Here is a 25415-nt window from a genome sequence, read left to right on the forward strand (position 1 = left end):
AATTAGTCTGTTGAATCTCAGAAGTATCCTGTATTCCTAATCAATCAAAGCAACCAACAGGCTTTCTAATGACATGATAACTACCATTGACAGCTTTCAGCTAATCCATTAGATACATAAAAAACAAATGAACCATGGGTGACAAACGGCCATCAGCAACATACGTTTTACTGTTGCATTTGTACTGCAGCTGCCAATGACCTCAAGTCTCATCCACAGGAGATTAACAAAGAGAAAAGTACATTTTAAGGTTGTTTTAAATTTCTTATGACAATTACTTGTTACACCTGATCTGCTCAATTACTGCATCCAGACATACAAAAAAAATCTTAAAACTCCCTCTCAGTTCAATACACTGCCAGGTCTTCTTCAGCCCCCATTATTGATCTTTTCCCCAAAGTAATTACACTTAGTTCCTGATTTGGTGGCCATTTATATGTAAAGGCAATGGTCTGTTTCCTCTAGGCTAATATACTGCACTGCCTACTAGTGGTACCTGAGTGCACTGCACTACCGACTCATTACTTGAAGGAGCACAGAACTCTGAAACGCTGTTGTTACTTGGCATGGGTCATCATCCAGCGGAGCACCATATTGGTTCTTTTTACAAGGGCTGAAGTGACAGAGCCTGTACTTTCGGTGTTTCTACACCCACGGAGCCCTTGGCATTTTCAATTCCTATGCCCAGTAACACCTAGCAGTGCCATTTTAACCCAGAAGGTTTTTTACTTACTGCAAAATCCTCTATGTTCACCACTTAGATAGATAGATAGATAGATAGATAGATAGATAGATAGATAGATAGATAGATAGATAGATAGATAGATAGATAGATAGATAGATAGATAGATAGATAGATAGATCTTTATTGTCATTGTCACTTTAACAAAGGAGCAAACCGAATACTAATAAAAGTACTTTGCAAAATATACAAATTGCACTGGTTGACTTAAGGTCTATATTGCACATTGGGAGAATGATATGGCTGAGTTTTATTCTGAGTTCATGGCCATGATTGCTTTTGGATAAAAGCTGTTTTTAAGGCGGTTTGTCCTGGTTTTCATTGCTCTGTGTCTCTTGCCCGATGGCAAAAGCTGAAAGAGGCAATGACCAGGATGTGCTGAATCCTGTGAAATGTCTATTGCTTTTTTGCGATGATATCGGGAGGTGTAGATTTGTTCCAGCGTGGGGATGGTACAACCAATTGTTCTCTCCGCTGTCCTGATGACCCTGTGGCGTGCTTTCCTTACAGAGGAAGTGTGGCTACCATACCACACATAGTCCGTACGTAAGCACACCCTCAATGGAACAGTGATAAAAGGCAAGGAGCAGATTTTTGGGGAGATGGTCCTTTCTGAAGATTCTCAGAAAATACAGTCTCTGCTGTGCCTCCTTGGTGTTGGCACTCCAAGTCAGGTCATCCTCCAGTTCAATGAACACCCGGACCCTCTCCACACAGGCCCCAACCAATGATGAGTGGCTGGATGTCAGTTTTGTTTTTTCTAAAGTCAATAACAAGCTCCTTCGTTTTTGTGGTGTTGAGGAGCAGGTTATTAACTCTGCATCACTCTGACAGCCACTCCATCTCATGGATGTGAGTGCCACTGGGCGGAAAGCATTCAGACTGTTTGTGATGGATTTTTTCAGCAGCGGAACAATGGTGGAGGACTTGAGGCAGGATGGGACAGTGGCCTTGGACAGGGACTGGTTGAAAATCCTAGTGAAGATTCTGGCCAGTTGATTCGCACAGTCTTTCAGCACCCGTCCAGCCACACTGTCGGGTCCTGCAGCCTTCCTTGGGTTCACCTTCCTCATCACCCACCTCACCTCACACTCTTTCACCATAAGTATATTACTGTTGTGAACAGGCGGCTGTGATGGAGCTGCTGTTGGTGTTGCCTCAAAGCGGGCAAAGAAGATGTTCAGCTCCTCTGCCACAGATGTGCCTCCCTCAGCCGCCCAGGAGTTGCTGGATTTGTAGCTGGTGATGTGCTGGACACCCTGTCACACCTGCCTGGTGTTGTTGCTCCTCAGATGGTCCTCTATCCTCCTTCTGTATGCTGCCTTGGCCTCTCAGATGCCCTTCTTGAGGTTCGCTCTGGCTACACTGTAAAGAGCCCCATCCCCAGACCTGAAAGCAGTATTCCTGATTTTCAGCAGACTCTGGACCTCCCTCGTCATCCAGGGCCTCCTGTTGGGATAAATCCTTATGCGTCTGTCCTTGGTGACATTGTCCGTACAGAACCCGATGTCATCCAGGACTGCCGTAGTGTGGTTCTCCAAGTCTTGGTGATCAAAAACCTCCCAGCCGGTTCTCTGGAAGCCTCCTCGGGCCATATGGTAACAGTCCTGGTCATAGTGGGAGGGGTAAATGCAGGGATCAGAAGTGTATTCACTGCATGTCATCATGCAGTGCGCCGTTACTGGTATAATATAAAAAGTATTAAATCCGGAGCCTCCAAAGCCAAATTTCCCCAATTGACATGATAGTGAAATGACTTGTTAATATGCAGGCCTCACAGGTCTTATACTAAATATGTAATATTAAGAGAAATGTGTCTCAATCAGACGCTGGTTTTAACAACAACATTTATTTATATACCACACTTTCATACAAAAAAAATGTAGCTCAAAGTGCTTTACAAAATGAAGAATAGAAAATTAGAAGACACAATAAAAAATAAAAATAAGCCAACATTAATTAACATAGAATAAGTAAGGTCCGATGGCCAGGGTGGACAGAAAAAAACAAAAAAAAACTCCAGAGGCTGGAGAAAAAAAATAAAATCTGTAGGGATTCCAGACCAAGAGACTGAATTAAATTAATTAATAAACGAATTAAAAGTCGTTGAAGTAGTGAAAGAAATTGGTAACTGTGCTGCTGCAACAAAATTAGATGTGTCTGAGAAACTGATGCGAGATTGAAGGAGGCAAGAAGATGTAAAAAAAAAAAAATGAAGTGTCGCATTTTAAACGGATGTATAAGTCAGGGTCTGATTTTATGATCGATGTTTCGAGTTTTAAGTCCAGACTTATACGTGAGTACATACGGTAATTAAAAAGAAGGGGACAAAACTAACGACAACATTACTGGAAAATATAAACCTCTAGGGATACACGGGCACTTGTGCAGAGTCCACACTAATAGCGGTTTGGCCACAAGTCAATAGGCACCATGCCATCACAGTATCCAACATAATTAAGCTTATTTTTCATGACCAGTTTTATGACTATGTGTCTAGTATGTCTATTGTAAGGAAATATTTTTCAGTTGGTAGGCTTTGCCTTACCATGACCCTGAACTGGACTAAGAACGGCTGAGAAGGTTATGTTATTTTGAAGTTTTGCATGAATATCCATGTTACATTTGTGCCAAAGTCAAGATAGCCCAGTTTTAAAAAGGAAAACCCTTAACAAGGATGGGCAGTAAATAACAGCTAGTGTCCTGGGCAGTGATATTCATGTCTCTGGTGACTCTTCCTATGAAGTCAGTAAACGGATTGGGAGAGCTTGGGGGGATCATGAGGTCGTTAGAAGGGGTGTGTGGTGCTCCAGTTATCTCTGCAAAAGGACAAGTCTTTAGAGTCCTGATGGTGCCTGTCTTGTTATATGGTTGAGAGACATAGACGCTATCCAGTGACCTGAGACGAAGGCTGGACTCCTTCAGTACTGTGTCTCTTCAGAACATCCTTGGGTACCGTTGGTTTGACTTTGTGTCAGATGAGCACTTCTTGTGGAGTCCTTAATGAGGCACATTACCTGCATTGTGAGGAAGCGTCAGCTATGACACTACGGCCATGTGAGGGTGATCATTGATCATTGTTGGGAACCCGAGTGGCTGGACCAGGCCAAGGGGTCGCCCACGTAACACCTGGCTGCGGCAGATAGAGGGTCTTTTCTGGAGGGTGGGAGTGAACCGCGTGTCTGCCTGGGGGGTTGCCAACCAGGATCCCAAGCTGTTTGTCGTGTGGTGGGTGTGGCAGTGCGCTGTACCAGTGTATAATGCCCAACTTGACTTGACTTGAACTTGTCCTGGGGGGAGTGTAGCAGGACTGGGGCTTCACTTGTAAACACTTTCAAGCTACACTTACACTACTATGTTTTCATTTAACAATAAAATTAAACGTAAATGATCTCTGTCCTCACTAGCATTTTCTTGTTGTTAATGAAAGTATCTCCATCCACACTAAAAGTCCCGAAAACACATGTGACATAACCGTTCACCTACGACAGGCATCTGCAAACTGTCAGAAACATGAAGAGGTAGTGATCGCCTTGAAGGGATGGTAAGGCTGCAGGAAATCTGGAAGTTCTTTGCTTTTTGTGTGTATAAGAATCATTTAAAAACTACAAAACACAATTTAGACGCCTGGCGATAAGCAACACAACGAACTCCATGGAAAGCAGCTCCTCTGTGTTGAAATACAGCTTTCTTCTGTGAAGTGTGACCAATCAGGGACTGAGAAGCTGTAATAAGCAGGATCCAATCAGGGAAGGGCCATGAACCAATTAGAGTCTGCGTCTTTAAAACTGTTCATTTTCACACATCCACTTTGCGACGCTAAGGCATCGCTTTCATTATTATTCAGGGGTTAAAAATGCAGGAGAAGTGTGGACGGAGGGCGAAAACAGAGACTAATGGTGGCGTTTTTGATCAAAAATGTAGCAGTGTGACTGTAGTCTCACTCTGAGCTGAGTCTCTCTAGCGTTAGCCTCAGGGGTGCTGACTCTGTGGCTCTCTTCATAGCTCTTTACCTGAAAATGAGAACAATTTTTAAATATTGGCGGCACGGTGGCGCAGTGGTAGCGCTGCTGCCTCGCAGTTAGGAGACCCGGGTTTGCTTCCCGGGTCTTCCCCGCGTGGAGTTTGCATGTTGCGTGTCTGCGTGGGTTTCCTCCCACAGTCCAAAGACATGCAGGTTAGGTGCATTGGCGATCCTAAATTGTTCCTAGTGTGTACTTGTGTGTGTGTGTGTGTGTGTGTGTGTGTGTATGTCAAATGGTGGGCTGGCACCCCATTTGTGTCCTGCCTTGCACCCTGTGTTGGCTGGGATTGGCTCCAGCAGACCCCTGTGACCCTGTAGTTAGGATATAGTGGGTTGGATAATGGATGAATGGATGGATTTCTAAATAGATAGATAGATAGATAGATAGATAGATAGATAGATAGATAGATATGAAAAGCACTATTAGATAGATAGATAGATAGATAGATAGATAGATAGATAGATAGATAGATAGATAGATAGATAGATAGATAGATACTTTATTAATCCCAAGGGGAAATTCACATAATCCAGCAGCAGTATACTGATACAAAGAAATACAGGCAGTCCCCAGGTTACGTACGAGATAGGGACTGTAGGTTTGTACTTAAGTTGAATTTGTATGTAAGTCAGAACAGTACATTATTTTAAAAATGCTATTGTTGACCGACTGTAACCAAGTGCTCTGCCAATGAATGATGGAGTTTCACCTCTCTCTGACCTCTCTCTACTTTATTTACAATGGTGTTGATTTTTCTCATCTTTACTGTATCACTAGCACTTGCATCAGATTTGTGTTTCAGAGACATTCTTGAAGGGTGAAGACAAACGGTTAAGATAAACTCTTCTGCACAGCACTGTACACGCTATCACAGCAGGAAGGCACCCGTCGTCCACACGTCTCATGTACTAACAAGAGAATTTCCTGCTATGTGCGTAACAGTACAAGCAGGCCTGCAATTGAGAATAGAACGGGGGCGGCAAGGGGGGGTTCATCACTCGCCCACCACACAGTCACCTCCACTACAGTATGCTGCCTACAGCGTCTGCCCACCATGGCCAATGGCGGGTAGTGAATCTCCCAACCCCAATTCAACAGACAGCCACCCGAGGCACACTACAATGCTACCCCCGCCGCCCCGTTCACCCTCAATGGCATCCATTCAGCCACAACAGGATCACCGCTTGCAGCATTACCAGCCGTGCGTGATGGGCAGTCAGTGAAACCCCCCCTCCGCTCCATCCAGACAGCATCCAGTCAGGAGCAGCAGCTGCGTTGGCGCAGTGGGCGGGCAGTGAACCAGCGTCCTGCACAAGAGCGATAGCTGTGGCCCCGGTGACTATGGACCACGGGTCACCGCTTGCCGCCAGGAGCCGCCCGAGGGACACTACACTGTGCGAGCAGCGAAATCGCCCCCATCCAGCCACCGCTTGCAGCGTCCCAAGGCCGAAGATGACGGAGCGGCAGTTACTGAGGCGCATGCGTCGCAGCTGCGGCCTCGTTCGTAAGTCGTAGGTCGGATGTCCATAACCTGGGGACTACCTGTAATTGGACTGGATAATTTCCGACTATCAAGAAAAAAGTGAGAGGACTTTCATAGTCATAAATGACAAAAAAAAACCAGAAACTTAGAGCTGTTACCTGTTAACATACTGTATGTACTAAGGGTAACAGGTATAAAACCTAATTTAAAACTTAATGAGTGTGAAACGTAACCCTAAGGGTGTTGAAGAAGAGCGCTTGATTGGTGCGAATAAAATTACAAAGCTGTAAACTTGCAATCTATTTTAATAAGAAGAGGAAGAGGAAGAATTTATAATGTGCCTTTGTCAGAAACGGCAGATATGAACAGCGAAGCGCATTTTGTCGCACTGTTTAGAAGACCATTTCTAGTTGTTCATTTTTTACAGATATATATGTATATAATTTTTTAGTGATATATATGTATCACTTCACTTGTCCCTTATGTGTGGTCAGCACACATTCTGCAGTCATTTGTCAAAGTGGGCACACATTCACAATCGTCTTATTTTCTGACTTTTTTTTGCTTGCTTGTCATATAAACAGACTTTAGCTCTTATTTGTTTTTTCAGTCAGGCAGTGTAACTAACACAAATGTTGATTTCTTTCTTCCAGAACCCGAAACTGATGGATTGTCTTTTCTAGCTGTTATGAGCGCCTTAAAAAAAAAACGAAATGTTGAGATTTTGCATTGAGTAATTTATCAGCTTCCAGCAGCTTCTCCGTCTTTTCCAAGGTAAACAGCACCACCGACAGACAGCATATAAATGATCCGCCTTGAACTGTCTTTTCTATTTCCAACGCACATCTGGCTAAGCCTAATAAATCATTTCAATCACATATCCATCTATAGATTCATCCATCCATTTTATCAAAGCAGCTTATTTTCACATGATGTGACAGTGCAGAGTACATTCACACATACATAAGCAGACCCAAATGATGGGGTCTGGCATTGCCGGGCATAGTCACCAAGACCCCCTCGGACCACTGTGAAAGAAAATGTAACTGCTTGCAAGCTACTGAGGGTTAAAAGCTGTTTTATTACAATGACAGGTTATTCATACAGGCATCTGTCATAAGATAAGGTGACGTAAGCTGAATTTGGGTAACTTCCTGTAAGAACGCGTCCGTTAGACATGGGAAGGTGACCTTTCCTTCTTTGGGGCCCCTCTTGATACGAACGCAAAAAAGAAACGGTTGGCCGAATTGATGAAATACTGTTTCATAAGTAAAGGGAAGGAGAAAAATTAATATTAAAGCCAATTGAAACCGGAAAACTTGGCTCTTCTGCTTTGCAAAGCATGAATCCACGTTCTCATCTGTGACTGAATAAAGACTGATTGATTGAACTATTCCTGTCTTCCTCAGGGGTTACTTCCCCACCACTTTGGAGTGAGTGACCAATTAAACTAATGTGCAAATCATTACGATATGACGGGGACTGAAATTCCTGGAGAAAACTCCTGAAGACGCTTGGTGAACATGCAAACTACAGAGAGACACAGCCATCGGGAGAATCGAAGCGGGTGTCACGATCGAGCTTCTGAATTGAAAGTCCTCAGCACATGTCCTCCATTAATGGAGCAGGATTTTAACCTCCACTTTGGGTGAGTAAACACAGTCAAATGGGGAGTCAAACAACTGGGAAAGATGACAACACTGATGTATGTGGCCACCACTACAAAAACAAAGAGTGACAGCACATCCGAAGAGCCCAGCGAGACTGAGGACTTCACTTTCCTGTTTCCTCATGGAAAAGAATAAAACAACAAATACAAACTGGGAAGAAGACATGGCCAGCCATCCTGAATACTGTCAGAATCACGAGATGAGCAATCACCATCATCACTCTTTATCATCACATTTCCTACGGAAGTCTCCACCATCTTTTTCTTGGATTTAGAGGATGCGCTCCCCTCCCATACTTGAGGGGCTTCTACTGCTCAAGCGTTTAACCCCATCCAGTATGTGCCGCACTCAAAGACCACTGCCTTCCATGTGAAGAGTTTTCTGAGCTACAACACTTTCTTACAAACTCGGTGATTAATAACACTTCATTCTTAAATTTCCTTTTCAGGGGACCACTTCTACAAATTTAGTAGAAGATAGTAATACTTCTGACTGTCCTTAAAAGTAACGGCTATCGGAGTGAATTACCTTTGGACTTAGCATTCAATCCTGAGACCACCGGGTCCAGTAGACTTACCGTGTCTCTATGTCACTGCAGTGTGAGCTGCCAGCTTCAGTGGCTCATTCAGGGAGGCAGTGGCAGAGATGATTGGCATCGCTGTGATTTGTAGTTCCAGGCCTCAGGCTGCTAAAAGGAATAAAAGCACACAGCAGAGTTTGTTAGCAGTTACCTTCGTTGTCATTCTACCAAGTTCTTTATCATTAACATAACATACCAAACTGATTTCATGTATTTATTTTTATTATTTTTGTATTTCTTTATACATTTTTAAATTCTTGTAAAGTACTTTGAGCTACATGTTTTGAATTATTATTACTTAACTAGCTGTGATACCCTTCTAAGATGGGCTGATAGCTAAATAATCAACGTGGACTTTAGCATTAACATTTGTGGTGAACCATCTATTGCAATGTACTTGTAATGTGGGTAGTAAACACAGTAACTGCATTGTATTTGCCATTCCAACAGGGCATGCATCACATTTGTAGTAATAAAATGCATTAGTACAAATGTTTGTGTTACACCATCTGTTACAATGACAAATGCAATGCATACATTTCTGTTATTTACCATTTGGTATGGGATTCATAAAAGCAGTGTTAATGTTTGTGATGCACCATCAGTTGGAATGACAAATGCAATCCATAGGTCTCTGTTATATGCCATTTGGTATGGAATTCATAAAAAGCATCGTTGAAACGGTACAAAATTGGAAAAACAGGCAGGTTAAGTGAGTTGCTCACAGTCGCCTAGTGTTAGTAGCAGGTTTTGGACCCACGTCATCAAGAGCTGAAGTCCAAAGCCTTAAACACTACACAACACTGCCTTAAAAATGTTCTATCGAAGTACATGTTGTTTAAAAAAGCAACCTGATCAGTCTATCCAATGACCAAACAAATCATCAGTTCTGCACCCCATTTTTCTTTTTTTGACTTTACTTTTCCCAGTCTTTCCTCCTTTAACTTCACAGCTGCAGATTTGCCTTTAAACAAGATTATGTGAATGACTGGCAGGTCAGGGCACCTCCTGGCACCACACAATCCTTGTAGCGGAGAGTCTGACAAGGTGGCAGGCAGTGCAGTCCTGAAGGAAGCCTCAAGAGTCGATGACAGCTGGGACACTCCTGCCCAGACTGACATAAAAGTTTGAACTCATTTGTTACTTATTAATTTTAATCCTTTTGGAAATGTCTATCTGCCCAGTTGCTAGGCACACATTTAATTTAATTTTTAATTTAATTTTTTTATGTATAAAATATGCTGATTAATATTTACGTCAAAAGGGAACTACTGTATGTGGAAAAAGTCTGTTAAAAATTAAAATAATTTATATTCTTTAAGGGAACATTCCACCTAAAATGTTATTTTTCATATGGAAGAAAATTAATCTCATGTTTTCATGCAAAACAGAGATAACAAACTTTGTGATATAATAGATGTCACAGACGGCCAGGGTCCTTATCTGGCCAGGACGCCTCTTCACGGAGAGGACCAGAGGAGCAAGCGTGGGCAGAACAGTACCTCCCCCGGGACGTTAGATGGCAGCACCCATGGGTTGCAGTGGTGCCTCAGATTCCCAAAGGGCTTCATGGGAGTTGGAGTCATCTAGAGCCCTGTTGGAACCAAGGGGTGCGGTCAGGGGGTGTGGTCAGGGGTGTGGTCAGGGGGTGCTGCAACAGCTGCCAGGAGTAGGTCAATGAGCACCTGGAGCACTTCTGGGGGCGTTATAAAAGGAGCCAGCAGCCACTACTCAGAGAGCCAGAGTCAGGAGGAGGACGACGACGAGGACAACGACGACTAGGACGACTGCTGGAGGGAGAGTGGAGGAGAAAGAAAGAGAAAAGAGAAGGAAAAGTATTGTGTTGTGCTGGGAACTGTGTGTTATACTTGTGCGGAATGGGGAAGGTGTTTCCCACAAGGGATAAAGAACATAAAAACCGCTTGTGCGCTTTGAACCGTGTCCTACGTCTGTCTGTGTCAGGGCTGGCCTTTATTAGTCTTCTTTCTATCTCTGGTATTCCGACCCCTATTAGCTAAATTAGTGCCAATTTATTTCCAATCTTTAAATAGTGGGTGGCGCTACTACCTGGCAGCTTCAAACCTTTGGACTTGGTCCTTGCCTGTGTTGGATTTTGCATGTTCTTCACTTGTTGACGTGGACTTACCTCGGAGTGTTCTGGTTTCTCCTCGCACATCCCAAAGGCATACATATTAGTCTAAAAAGGCCCAGTCTGGGTCTGCCCCGTAATGAAATGGTGCCCTCTGTCCAGGGTTGGTTCCTGCCTCAGCTGCAAAGCTGCCGACAAAGGCATCACAACCCTGAATTGAGTGAAGTGAGTTTGATAATGGGTGGATGAAATTTTCCACTCAAGGTTATGGAATCCGTAAGGCTATCAAGGCAACGATGAGCACAACACAGGACACCAGGCCATTAAAATATAAACTGCTCAAAAAAATTCTACGAACAGTTTTTAATCAGAGTACAGCATCAAGTCAATGAGACTTGTGGGCTATTGATCTGGTCAGTTAAGTAGAAGAGGGGCTGTTAATCAGTTTCAGCTGCTTTGGTGCACAAGAGGGCCAATAACAAGACGACCCCCAAAACAGGAATGAATGGTTTAAAAGGTGGAGGCCTCTGACATTTTTCCCTCCTCATCTGTTTTTTCACTAGATTTTCATTTGGCTACGGTCAGTGTCACTACTGATGTCATGAGGCGATACCTGGACCCTACAGAGGTGGCACAGACAGTCCAACTTCTCCAGGATGGCACATTACTACATGTCATTGCCAGAAGGTTTGCTGTGTCTCCCAGCACAGTCTCAAAGGCATGGAGGAGATTCCAGGAGGCAGGCAGTTACTCTAGGACAGCTGGACAGGACTGTAGAAGGTCCTTAACCCATCAGCAGGACTGGTATCTGCTCCTTTGGGCAAAGAGGAACACGATGAGCATTGCCAGAGTCCTACAAAATGACCTCCAGCAGGCCACTGGTGTGAATGTCTCAGACCAAACAATCAGAAACAGACTTCTTGAGGGTGGCCTGATGGCCCAACGTCCTCTAGTGGGCCCTGTGCTCACTGCCCAGCACCATGGAGCTCAATTGGCATGTGCCATAGAATACTAGAATTGGCAGGTCCACTACTAGCTCCGTGTACTTTTCACAGATGAAAGCAGGTTCACCCTGAGCACATGTGACAGACGTGAAAGGGTCTGGAGAAGCCGTGGAGAACATTATGCTGTCTGTAACATCGTTCAGCACGACCGGTTTGGCAGTGGGTCAGTGATGGTCTGGGGAGGCATATTCATGGAGGGACTCACATACCTCTACAAGCTAGACAATGGCACCTTGACTGCCATTAGGTATCAGGATGCTTGGACCTATTGTTAGACCCTATGCTGGTGCAGTGGGTCCTGGGTTCCTGATGGTGCACAACAATGCCCGGCCCCATGTGGCGAGAGTATGCAGGAACTGATACCATTGACTGGTGCCCACACTTAGTCACCTGACCTAATTCAATACAACACCTCCGACGTCCAGGAGCTCCGTGATGCCCTGGTCCAGATCTGGGAGAAGATCCGCCAGGACACCATCCGTCGTCTCATTAGGATGTTGTCAGGTATGCATACAAGCACGTGGATGCCATACATACTACTGAGTACGATTTTGAGTTGCTGCAATGCAATTTCGGTGAAATGCACTAGCCTGCCGCATCATATTTTCACTTTGATTTTCAGGGTGTCTTTGAAGTCTACACTCTGTAGGTTGAGGATTTTCATTTCCATCAAACGATGTGGCATCCTGTCGTTTTTAACACATTACACCGTCCATATGAGTAGAGACAGCCAGCAGGATTTCTTTCCTATTGAGTTCTGATGTGTTTTCAAAGAGTTCCTTAAATTTTTTGAGCAGTTTATGTCACATTAAGGTGGTCTGTGATTCAACATCACTGATAAAGTAGATCCAGCAACATTCCTTCGTCTTAAGAGTGAATCATGTACTCGAGGGCATCAGGGTAAATTAAGTGGAAGTGCATATAAGACTGAAGCCAGGAAGCACTTCTTTATACAAAGAGTTGTGGGACTCTGGAACAAACTATTGAATCATGGAGTTGCAGCAGAAGCTTTGAGAACTTTTCAAAAGAACCTGGATGAGATATTGGGGCAGGTCAGCTATCAGCTAAACAACTGAGTTTGATGGACTGAACGGTTTCCTCTCATTTGTCAAATTTCTTATGTTCTTATTATACTGAAAGAGATCCGTCAGTGTGGCGTCTTGCCATGTTTACACCCCGGCTGGAACGGCCATCCTGCGGGTTGTCGGGTTAGTGGAGTACAAGCACCATGTCCACTGGAGGTAAAAATCTGTTTGTTTTCCAAGGAAGGCACGGCCTGTCCATCTGAAAAAGCTCAGGCCTGATCGTCTCTTCTTCATTCATCTCAATGTATGTTCACACTGGTGTAAGCTGTGAAGGCAGAAGCAAACAAACTAGAGCTGCTTGTTATTGCACATTGCAGTCCGAGTCCAACATCCATTAAGTACAAAGGAGAGTTCTTCTTGATTGAAGTCAATGGCAGAGCAAAGAAATAAGCAAACTGGCACTGCCAGCACCAACCTAAGTGATGCGCCATCACACCCAGGCCTTCGACGACAACAGTGCTGGTATTTATGACTTTTTTCTTTCTTTTTGTGCACACAACTACTAAAATGACAAATGTAACCTAACTCCATTTAATCACTGTGAAAAATAAAAATAAAAAAGAACGCTGTGGCTGTATGCCACATTTATTGGCTTCTGGTTTAAAGCCTTGAAACAAAGTCTGTCATTTGTTATAAATTCTGCATTTTTTTGTTGTGTTCCTTACTGTGATGGAGGGTTTACCTCCTTTGGGTTTATACTTTCTAAAAAGTGAAGCTTCCTTTTCTATCTTTTAAGTTTTCTTACCTGCAGCAAGACTGCAAGATGTGACTCCTTCTGTCATGGGGATGGAAATTAGACAAAAAAATGCATCACTCTGATGCAAAGTTCATGAAATACAGAACGCCTTTTACTGTTGATACAACTTCAAATCTAGATTTTATCAAAAGCCTATCAAAAGCTCACTCAAGAAACAGGGTTAAAATGGCGGAAGGTGATGTGCAAAATCCGAACTGTGTTATTAGATAGATAGATAGATGTGAAAGGCACTATATAATAGATAGATAGATAGATAGATAGATAGATAGATAGATAGAGAAAGGCACTATATAATAGATAGATAGATAGATAGATAGATAGATAGATAGATAGATAGATAGATAGATAGATAGATAGATAGATGTGAAAGGCACTATATAATAGATAGATAGATAGATAGATAGATAGATAGATAGATAGATAGATAGATGAAAGGCACTATATAATAGATAGATAGATGAAAGGCACTATATAATAGATAGATAGATAGATAGATAGATGTGAAAGGCACTATATAATAGATAGATAGATAGATGTGAAAGGATAGATAGATAGATAGATAGATAGATAGATATGAAAGGCACTATATAATAGATAGATAGATAGATAGATAGGCAGGCACTATATAATAGATAGATAGATAGATAGATAGATAGATAGATATGAAAGGCACTATATAATAGATAGATAGATAGATAGATAGATGTGAAAGGCACTATATAATAGATAGATAGATAGATGTGAAAGGCACTATATAATAGATAGATAGATAGATGTGAAAGGCACTATATAATAGATAGATAGATAGATTACGTCAAAGTGGTTCAGCCGAAGGTAATGAACTTGGCACACTGTCCAGGTTTGGCCAAACTTAATGTTATATAGTTAAGTGTATACAGGTTGGCGCTATTTGTGGGTTTGTAATTAATAATCATAAGGAACTTATTTTGTGAGTATTGCAGAAAACTGCAGATGACGCTGTAGCAGTGCTACTTAAATGGACTGCAAATCCCAGCAACCCTGGGAGTACTGCATCATTGGGAAGCTATGGTAGTTGCTGCAAATGCCGCTGCCAGAAAGATGAGGGCGCTAGTTTTAAAAGTCAACGCTGGGCACCTCTGCTAGTTTAAAACACGGACTGAGGGAGCAAGTTTTAAAAGCAGGCAATAAGAAGCTGGCGGAATAGCAATTGGTTGTGTCTTGTGTTTCTTTGTTTCATTGTTTCAATGCACAACTGGATTACAATTACACCCATCAGATTACAGTTTCTCTCGATTTATGTTCCTGTCCTGTGCACACTTGTTCACGTGATTTCGTCTGCATTGGAAAACGTCTTTGTCTGGGAGCACTCGAAACTTCTACGAATCCTCACATTTATAAGGCGGTTACTGGCAGTGATTGACAGGTGGTCCCGCCTCTTGGGGGACCATCTACAAACTACATGAGAGCATAAAACAGGCCGCTCGTATACATAGAAAAAAATCGGGAGTGCTCTCCCCGAGACTTTCTCGTATACTTAGATATGCGGATGGATATTTGAGGAGTAAACTACAAGGCAATGATTATATTTTTATATTACGTACATTAAAGAACCATCAACAACAAATCAAATCAATAAAATATTGAACAATTATTATAAAAGTAAAGTTGAATAAATCAGACTCTGCAGCTGCATGAATAAAAGGTAAAGTATCACTTTCAGTTAGCGGAAAAAGCCCAAAAGTTGATAGAAAGCTACGTTTTGTACCTAATACTTGTATGCAAAATGTGGTTGACCGAAGTGAAAGTGTACTCAAGTTATCGTGTTTACATACGCAGACACAGATGGACACTCAGACATAATTCCAGAAATTGTATTTTAGGACTCAGGGAGGTTTTTGGAGGATTCCACTACTTTCCTTATACTTTGTAAGCGAGAAAGTCAGAGAGGTCTAAAACATCGAGATTCATCAAAATCTTGAAATGGAATTTTTGGGATTCCAATACTTTTTCTATACTTCGTATGAGAAAAAGTCAGGGAGGTCTAAAATGTTGCAATTCATTCATGAAACAAAGATCAGCCTCACGTCTGGACGAAAGCAGGCCCGACTCATCACCTACACGATACAACTCCCACAGTGAAGCATAGCGGCCAAACACATTGAGAGACATGAATCACGTGAAGTGCATATATGATAATAGTCATTAATGATAATTACATTTTAATAATAGCACAACATTCTTCCACTCAGACTCATGGGGGACCAGAGTCGACCTGATTTACATATAACAGAAACCCCAAATGAGTCCATTACTATGAGAAGTGACATGAAAAGGAATGGACGGATATAATTGACAGTCTGTCCTCCGTCACAGGACTCCTCGTGTCCTCGGGGATTTTCTTTGGACAGGGCAGAGCTACAATATGTCCATGAGCCATTTATTTCAGATTGTTCCAAATTGATTTATGAAAGAAATCACATCAGGAGGAGAAGGTGACCTCTCAAATAAATTACTTGAAATGAAAAGTAGTCAGCAGCCCAGTCCCGTCTGATCACAACAACCTGATGGTGCTCTGGCGGAGCTGCCCATCCGCACAGGTGTAATAGACACTTAGAGACCCCATTAGCTCCAGCGTTGACCTCTCAACCTCCGAAACTTATTCACAATCCTGGCCGGAGCAATTTATTGCCATCGATTTCTAAGTTTTGTTGTACCTGCCAGGCAGCTCCCATTTGAATAAGAAGTCCACATCCTGTCATTTGCGACTCTCTGAAAACACAGACATTGAACCGCAGCTGAAGGATCTGAAGAGGAGCTCATTTCTTGCTCGGAGTTCAAGTGGCTGCCGCTGCTCAAGTCACTTTTTAACTCTAACTTCATGGTGTACCAAACGTGAGAAATTTCCAAAACCCGTTTAAATTATGAATGAATTTGACTGAAAGTTCTAGAAGATTTTATATTTCTTTTGTATTTTTCACTGATCTTATTTGCTTCTGCTGTCTTAAAATGCAGACAATTGAGAGTAGTGGGGTCCATCACCCAAAGCATGTATATTAGTGTATCACACAACCAATCATTCTATGGGGTTTAAATTTCCAGTTTTACTTTCTTAAAGCCCCACTGCACTTCCACTTCTGGCCAGCAGATGCTGCTCTATCAAGCCCTTCACTTTGTACTTCCAAAGAAACAGAGCATTGTATGAGCTGGCAAGACCACTGAATAGCCTTGTAATGAACCACTCGGGAGCGGTGGTGGTCGGCTTTAGGATTCATTTCATTGTAGGCTTATTTAACAGCGTTGGTTTGACGGATGAGAGAAAGCACACGGATTCTCCTTCCTCCTTTGCCTGCTTCTGTCTCACTATCTCTCGTGGGGCCTTGCGATGGCAAGATTGCTGCTGCACAAGGGTTCATCCATGCATCCATTATCCTAACTACAGGGTCACGAGGGTCTGCTGGAGCCAATCCCAGCCAACACAGGGCGCAAGGCAGGAAACAAACCCCAGGTAGGGCGCCAGCCCACCGCAGGGCACACACACACCCACACCAAGCACACACTAGGGACAGTTTAGGATTGCCAATGCACCTAACCTGCATGTCTTTGGACTGTGAAAGGAAACCCGCGCAGACACCAGGAGAACATGCAGACTCCACGCAGGGAGGACCCAGGAAGCGAACCCAGGGTCTCCTAACTGCGTGGCAGGAGCGTGCCCCCCGCAAGGGTTCAAAGAAAAAGAAACCCACAGAAGGTACAGAACATCCCTGATTATCTGTGCCCCGACTTACCGAGGTGAACCTGTACAGTAAGTGTTATAAACTGCTTTTCTTATAAAATGTAAAAGCTTTACCGTGGATGCTGAACCAAGCAGGTAAATGCTTTACTTGTACCCTCAACTGCACTAAGCAAGCAGCAGAGGAACTGGCGACTGTACAAATGTGGTTGTGTCTCACCCCTCGGAGTCGGCTATTGTCAGCGTGTCACCAGCATCAACTGTGTACATATCCTCTACTGTTCTGTTCGCTTACAGTTTCTGTGTTTGTACATCTCAGAGCGACGTGGTGAACTGCTGGTGGGAACTGAGTACCCGTGTTCTCTGGCTCAGAGGTGAGCGCTCTGTGGCATCTGCTAAATCGAGAGGCCACACAATGTGAGCGATGCACTTCCCTGGTGTCGTCAGCTGATCTCTCTCTCTCTGTCTGTCGGCCTTTACCTTCTCTGTGCCGCATCATCACTACGTCACCCATCGAGAGTGCAGAGCCCACCCTTAACACCAACTGGATTGCTGCGGACTCACACCACCAGGGTTTGTGCTTTAGTGAACTGCCGGCGCTGAGCTGTGAACCCGCTGTCCGCAGCTCAAAGGCATGTGCCGTGTGGGGTCAGTTAAATGGAGACCTTCATCCCTTAGCCGCGTAGAGCCCATCTCTGTCTCGCTGCGAGCCACGCACTCTCTCTGGTAACATCAGCACCCAGCTTTCTCAGCATTGGAGTGGCCATCCGTTTTATCCATGTTTTCAGCTATCCGAGGTGGCATCGGTCCACTTTATATCAGTCCCACTGTACATGATTAAGGTTTAATGTCGGACTGCTGGGACCACAAATCAGTCGATTTATAACGCAGCGCTGCAAACTAATATCCAGCCATCTGTGATAGATACAGTGGCGGCCAAAAAGTTTGAGAATGACACAAGTATTGGTTTTCACAAAGTTTGCTGCTTCAGTGTTTTTAGATCTTTTTGTTAGATGTTTTGATGGTACAGTGGTACCTCGGTTCATGAACGTCTCGGTACACGTACAATTCGGTTTACGGGCAAAAAGTTCAACAATCTTTTGCCTCGGTTCAGGACCACACACTCGGTATACGAAGAAGTCAGTTTCCCTTTCAGTTTGTACGTGTTCAGTCTCTCCCTGTGCATTTCCTGTGTAGCGAGCAAGAGAGAGAGAATGAGAGAGCGCGACACACACGAGAGAGAGACACACACAGGCGTGAGAGAGAGCGACACACACGAGAGAAAGAGAAACACACACAGGCGTGAGAGAGAGACACACACACACAGGCATGAGAGAGAGCGCGACACACATGAGAGAAAGAGAAACACACACAGGCGTGAGAGAGAGACACACACACACTCGAGAGAGACACACACACAGGCGTGAGAGAGAGCGAGAGAGCGCGACACACATGAGAGAAAGAGAAACACACACAGGCGTGAGAGCGCGACACACACACACACACACAAGCAGCGCGAGAGAGAGAGAGAGCGAGAGCCGGACGCATAAGGTAGGAAGGAAGTTAAAGAATGCACTGGGCTTGATTTGGTTTTCACTTCTGTTTACAGCGATCGCTTCGTAGCGTGTATTGTTGCAATGTTACTTTTCTTGGTGGTTTATTAAATTACGGATTTTTCAAATGTTCATTTTTTTGTCCTGTGCTTAAAACTCATAAAAAAAGTGTTTTTAGCAAGCGGTTTGTAGCGCTATACAGTAATCCCTCCTCGATCGTGGGGGTTGCGTTCCAGAACTCCCTGCTATAGATGAAAATCCGCGAAGTAGGAACCATATGTTTGTATGGTTATTTTTATATATTTTAAGCCCTTATAAACTCTCCCACACTGTTAACATTATTAGAGCCCTCTAGACATGAAATAACACCTTTTAGTCAAAAGTTTAAACTGTGCTCCATGACAAGACAGAGATGACAGTTCTTTCTCACAATTAAAAGAATGCAAACATATCTTCTCTTCAAAGGAGCGCCGTCAGGAGCAGAGAATGTCAGAGAGAGAGAGAGAGAGAAAAGCAAACAATCAAAAATCAATACGTGCTTTTCAGTATGCCGAAGCACCGCGATAAAGCAGCCGCAAAGAAGGGAGCAATGTGAAGGTAGTCTTTCAGCATTTTTTAGAGGAGTGTCCGTATCTTATGTGCAAACAGCCCCTCTGCTCACACCCCTTCCGTCAGGCAGAGAGAGTGAGAGAGACAGAGACAAACAAACAATCAAGCACCGCACGGGAAGCATATCTTATATCATTGAGGAGTTTTAGTTAATACGTAATACGTGCTCTGATTGGGTAGCTTCTCAGCCATCCGCCAATAGCATCCCTTGTATGAAATCAACTGGGCAAACAAACTGAGGAAGCGTGTAGCATAAATTAAAAGACCCATTGTCCGCAGAAATCCACGAACCAGCAAAAAATCCGTGATATATATTTAGATATGCTTACATTTAGTGTGAAGCTGTGAAAGTCGAAGCGTGATATAGCGATGGATCACTATAGCGCAAACTCTTGCAGTGTTAGTTTTCTCTGTTGTTCCAGGTTTTCTCAGTGTTATTTAATGTTTTTAAATTTAGTTTACTATTACGCTGTGCATTCTATGGTATAATTAACTATATTTGTGCTTAAAAATCTTTAAAAAATATATATTTACACACAGTTCGTACGGTCTGGAACGGATTAATTGTATTTATATACAATCCTATGAGGGGAACTACTTCAGTTCACGACCAAATCGGGTTATGACCAGAGTTTTGGACCGAATTATGGTCGTGAACTGAGGTTCCACTGTATACTGAACTATAAATTACAAGCATTTCATAAGTTTCAAAGGCTTTTATTGCCAATTACATGAAGTTTATACAAAGAGTCAATATCTGCAGAGTTGGCCCTTCATTCATTTTCAAGACTTCTGCAATTCTCCCTGGCATGGTGTCAATCAACTTCTAGGCCAAATCCTAAATGATGGCAGCCCATTCTTGTATAATTGGTGGGTTTTTGTTTGTCCACCGCCTCTTGAGGATTGACCAAAAGTTTTTAATTAGATTAACATTTGAGGAGTTTCCTAGACTTGTGATGTTTTGTTCCCTGAGCCACTTAGTTCTCACTTTTGCCTTATGGCCGGTGCTCCATCAAGCTGGAAAAGGCACTGTTGGTCACCAAACTGTTCTTGGATGGTTGGGAGAAGTAACAATACATTTGAAAGGTCTCACATACCATCTTCTGTGTCGTCTTTTTTTGTTTTGCACCTTCACATAAGTATCAGTATGTATGGCAGAGTATTTGAGCCACAGAGAAAAAAAATAAGGACATGGCGAAAAGGTCTGTTTTGTGATTAAAGTGGAAATTTCGGCTTCACTCTCGAAATGTCCACTTTAACCTCATAATTTACTTTGTTATTAAAGCAGACCGTCCTAAAGCTCATCTTAAAGCCGACCCAGGTGTTAATCGCTACGAGCCTCTGGGGCTTCCTCCTGACCTGACAGCAGCAATAGACCACCACACAGAACACAGTAAACGTATGATATTCTAACTCCTGCACATTTAGGATCCTTAGATTTATACTTGATATCAGTTTCAAAGTGTGAATGTTACATTTTACAGATAAATCATTAACTTCATTTAAATAATCCATCCGTCCATCCATCCATTATCCAACCCACTAACTACAGGGTCACGGGGGTCTGCTGGAGCCAATCCCAGCCAACACAGGGCGCAAGGCAGGAAACAAACCCCGGGCAGGGCGCCTGTCCGCCGCAGTCATTTACATAATGAATACCGATAATAATTACACATGTTGTAGCCGCACGGTCGGCCTCGCAGGGGGTCACGTCCGTTCTGTTCCCTGCCTGCTTACCTGGTGGGTTTCCACCGTGTGCTTTGGTTTCCTTCCAATGATGTGCAGATTTGGTGACACTAAAATGACGCCAGTGTGTGTGTGAGTGCACCTTGCGATGAGATGATGACCCGTCCAGGGATTGTTTCTGTCTCGTGCCCAATTCTAGCTGGAATGGGCACATCCCTGGATTGATGGATGTAATCATTAAACATCCTTTTCAGAGATATCGCGGCAAGGTGTCCTCGGAATTTAACGGGGGTTTCAGGCAATTCACAACACAGCGAAGCCGAACCTGCTCTCACCGTGATGACATCTCGCACTGCCACCTGGTGGATTCTTCCAGATGTACGTAAAGTACGCGCGCCAGTATCAACAGTACAACGCTTGCGTAGCAGGAGCGTCCTCTGGAGCATGTGTCGTGCCGTGTCGTGTCGCGTCGCTGTCCTAAAGCCTCGTTTGTTCAGTGCCTCGCATTATCATCATTAGAGGGGGATCAGGGAACAAAACAAAATTGGCACAAGTAAACACGTATGTTTGCACGGTGGGCTTAAAGTGGAAACAAATAAATGGCAGCGTACTTGTCCATGTGTGTGTGCTTATCGGTCCTCCACGTGATGTTGTCTTAATTTAACACAAGTTCCTTATCAAGCCGGGCTCCTGTTCTGTTGTAAACGTGCCGTGACGACGGCTGCAGCACTGAAAAAAAGTATACTTTCTGAAAAACTATTAGATGGGTAGCCTGCTAAAACCGGGACATCATGCTATTTTTCAGTTGTTTATCGGGACCGTCAGGTCACCCGAGTAAATTACAGCGTCAGTTAAATAGTCGATCTTCACAATCTGCAGATAGCGGAGGTGCGATGGTGGCTTAGAGTAACGTTAACACAGTGAATGTCTGTGTACTCTGTGCATAATGACTTAATTCATATCTATATAACCTTTTATTTTCCATGCTTGTATTTTTTTACTTTCACTGTTAAGAAGACCATTTAACTCACCTGTTACAATTTAAACCTTCCGGAGGACTGTGGTGTTCATGCACCGCACTGCTTCTCGTCTGTGTGCGCCCAAGCAGCGCGACCTCAGGATGTGTCCCGCGCAGCCCGTGATAGCGGCTGTCCACTCCCTTACGCAGTCGGCTGGTGCTTCGTTAATTTGTATTGGGAGTCTGTTTTCAGTCAGCAGCAGCAATCGGATGTGATAAACAACAAAATATACAAGTTAGTGTAAAGCATCGGGAAAACTGAGGTGCTGATGCCCTTGTGCTTTTCTGCGCAATCCGCTAGTGACCCCGACTGGTGCTTGCAGTCAGTACCCGCTATCTGAGGTGATACAACAGCAAAATATACAAGATGGCCAAACCGCTGTCAAGATAAAACTGATGCAGTAATCTAATTCCCGGTTAATGTTGCGCGGAATGTTTCTTCATTTGTAGATGGACGAGTTCGCAGATTTGCCCCTGCTTTACAAAGGTAGACTGGGAAATATCAAAACTGCATACAACACGATGTTTTTGAGATATCGCAACAAAAATTGAACAGGTTGGACAAATTTCTTTCAAGAATAAGCATGCCATATTTCAACAAAATTGGTCCACGTATGTATGTATGTGTGGGTTTGTATAAAGGCGGTGTTGTTTCGGACGACAGACAGAGGTCGGTCTGTCGCCATAGGTGCTTTGTGCCGTATATGCGGACGCACGTTAAACTGCACAAATGAGCGCAATCGCAAGTGACGGAAGCGGCAGGCCTTCCGGGTGTTCAGGATATCCAGAGTCGCCCCAAAGGTCTGCTCGCAAGCTGCACACTCGGCCAGCGTAAAGGTGACTGTGCTGACTGACTGGAGAAGCAGGCAGGCAGGCAGCAAGCAACATTCTGATTCCATAGAAATGGACTTTCTCTTCTGCCATTTTGAGGGATGCTGTGTTGGACTAGTTTTCTTATTCCAGAGGCCGCTGGGCTGACTGTGCGCATTTCACCTATTGTGCAGTTACCATTCTGGATTGTCTGTTCTGGTTTGAGGGTTCAGTGCTTACTAGGATTTTTTTTATGGGGCAAAATTACTCTCAAAGAACTGGAAAACATAACATTTAAAAGACAGTGCCAAACAGCAGTTAAAACAATGGCCACACAGCTAGTAACGTCTGGATTGTACTTGGGACAGACTAGAAGCTTTTTTATACATTGAGTCAATACTGAAAATGCGAGTCACAGGTTTCAGCAAATGTTGCGTGTGCCAGTCTGTCCTCAGTTTTTGGCGCACAGACATTGGGAGGTGAAGTCCACAAAGAACCTCGCATATTAACGGATTTACACTTGCGACTCGGCCCCAACTCTGATGGGTGACCTCACAGAACCTCTCGCCAGCAATGGTGGGCGACCACTAAATTCAGCTTGCTGCGATAGTTTGTGTATTATTGTGTAGTGAAATAAAGGATAGTCATCTTGTTTGGAAGAAAAAGGCACCAATCTTTGCTGCCATTTTCCATTTAAAGAAATATTTCACCCAAAACCATATTTTTATTTTGTTACTTACCCCCTCTAGTTTGTAGTGATGGGTGAGAAAAAATTTAATCTTGTGGTTTAAAGGAGAAGAGAGAAAGATTTTGATAGAACAGGAGCCAATGGCGACCAATATTGTACAACGGCAAACAATATCAGAAACGTCCATGAAAAATCAGACGTTAGTCATGTTACATAATCTGGCACGTTAAGTTGGCTGGTGTGTATTCGTTTTGGTATGATACTGTTAGATAAATACATTTAGAAAATAAAAGTAGTTCACAAACAGGAAGTTCCGTCCCACCAAGTCAGTTTTGAATTAAAGACAAGCCTCTTAACCAATGTCTGTGCAGGAGAGGCAGGTCTTCAATTCCAAATCCCCTGTGATGGGGCTTCCTGTTAACAATGACATAGCAAAACATCCAAGCATTTTGTGTGCCACTGGATGACTTGTCTTGTGGATTATATGACACAATAGGTGATTTACTGATGGTTGTTTTTATATCGTTTTTGCAATTGCCCAGCGCTGGTCACCTTTAGCTACTGTTCTCTCTCAAATCATGTCTATTCTCCACTTCACTTATGCAGGCTACCTGAGACAAACAGACAGTTTACAAAGAGAGACCAAGGCCCCACAATCCACACCACCCAAACTAAATAACTGAGCAAGGAAGTGACCAAGAACTCAATGGTCTTTCAACTGGGCTTCAGAAGACCTCTGCCGAAATCAGAGAATCTGGTGGAAGGATGACCATCTCAGCAACATTCCCTCACTTAGGTATTCATCGTAGAGCGGCCAGTGCCAGCCACCATTTAAGGCAATGTTTCTCAACCTTTATAGTCCCACAATGCACGTTTGCCTTTTCAAGTTTACCGACAACCCAACTGCAGCAATCGGGAGACATTTCCCCACAGTGCTGCCCAATGCTTAGGCAAACCACCAGCAAACCAACAAAGGCATACCGTGCCCCACTGGCAGCAAATGGTTAAGGAAAACTGTTTTGAACATCAGGAGAGCAGAGAAAAAGATGAACTGTTTGCACTGAACTCGAAGCACAATGTCTGGCAAAACCCAAGCACTGCTCATCACCTGCCTACTACCACCCCTACAGTGAAACATGTTGATGGGCAGTATCATCCTATGGGGGTGCTTCTCAGAATCAGGGACAGGGAAACTGGTGAGAACTGAGGGAAGGATGAATGCAGCCAAATACAGAAGAGACCCTTGATGAACACCTGCACCAGAGTGCATGTAACCTCAGCCTGGAGCAGAGGATCACCATTCATGAATAAAATGAGACAATGCTGGAGTGCCCTTGAGTGGCAGGGCCAAAGCCCAGACTTAAACCCCATAGGACATCTGCAGAGAGACCTGAAGATGGCAGTTCACAGATTCTTCATTTTCAATCTAACAGAGCTTGTAAGGATCTGCCAGGAAGAACGGGATAAACTGCCCAAATCCTGGTGTGTAAAGCTTCTAGAGACTTAACCAAGAAGATTCAAAGGCTAGAATTGCTTACAAGGAGGCTTTTATGAAGTACTGAATTAAGGGTTTTAATACTTCATGAACAAGAGATCTCAGGTTTTTGTTAATAAATTTACAAACCTTTCCAAAAATAGGTTTTCACTTTCTCAATATGGGTCGAGTGTAGATTGAGGTGCAAATGTGTCCCTTTTAAATTAAATGTACAACACAAAGTGTGCAGAAAGTACAGGGATCTCCATTCTTTGAATCTTGGCTTCCAGCACCTAACCAAAACTATCAGCACCAGAAAGCTGGAGCAGCAGGTAGGACCTTAAGAGCTCCAAGCTCCCCATTGCCCTCAGCCAAAACCTACACAATGGACTAACAAACAGCAGCATGCTTCTTGTTGCTCTAAACAAGA

At 43.5% G+C, this 25415-nt stretch overlaps 1 long non-coding RNA gene across 1 annotated transcript in view; it reads right to left on the bottom strand.

The window, feature by feature from the left end:
* LOC120517755 overlaps positions 1 to 22349 on the bottom strand; it is a 60981-nt gene extending 38632 nt beyond the window's left edge. Inside the window, exons 1-2 of the long non-coding RNA XR_005631098.1 lie at positions 22027 to 22349; positions 8498 to 8608 (exon numbers count right to left, since the gene is read on the bottom strand). This is a non-coding gene — a long non-coding RNA (uncharacterized LOC120517755). The remainder of the gene's footprint in view (positions 1 to 8497; positions 8609 to 22026) is intronic.
* Between the last annotated feature and the right edge of the window lie 3066 nt (positions 22350 to 25415).

Source organism: Polypterus senegalus, chromosome 17, assembly GCF_016835505.1.
Source record: "Polypterus senegalus isolate Bchr_013 chromosome 17, ASM1683550v1, whole genome shotgun sequence".
Lineage (NCBI taxonomy): Eukaryota > Metazoa > Chordata > Cladistia > Polypteriformes > Polypteridae > Polypterus > Polypterus senegalus.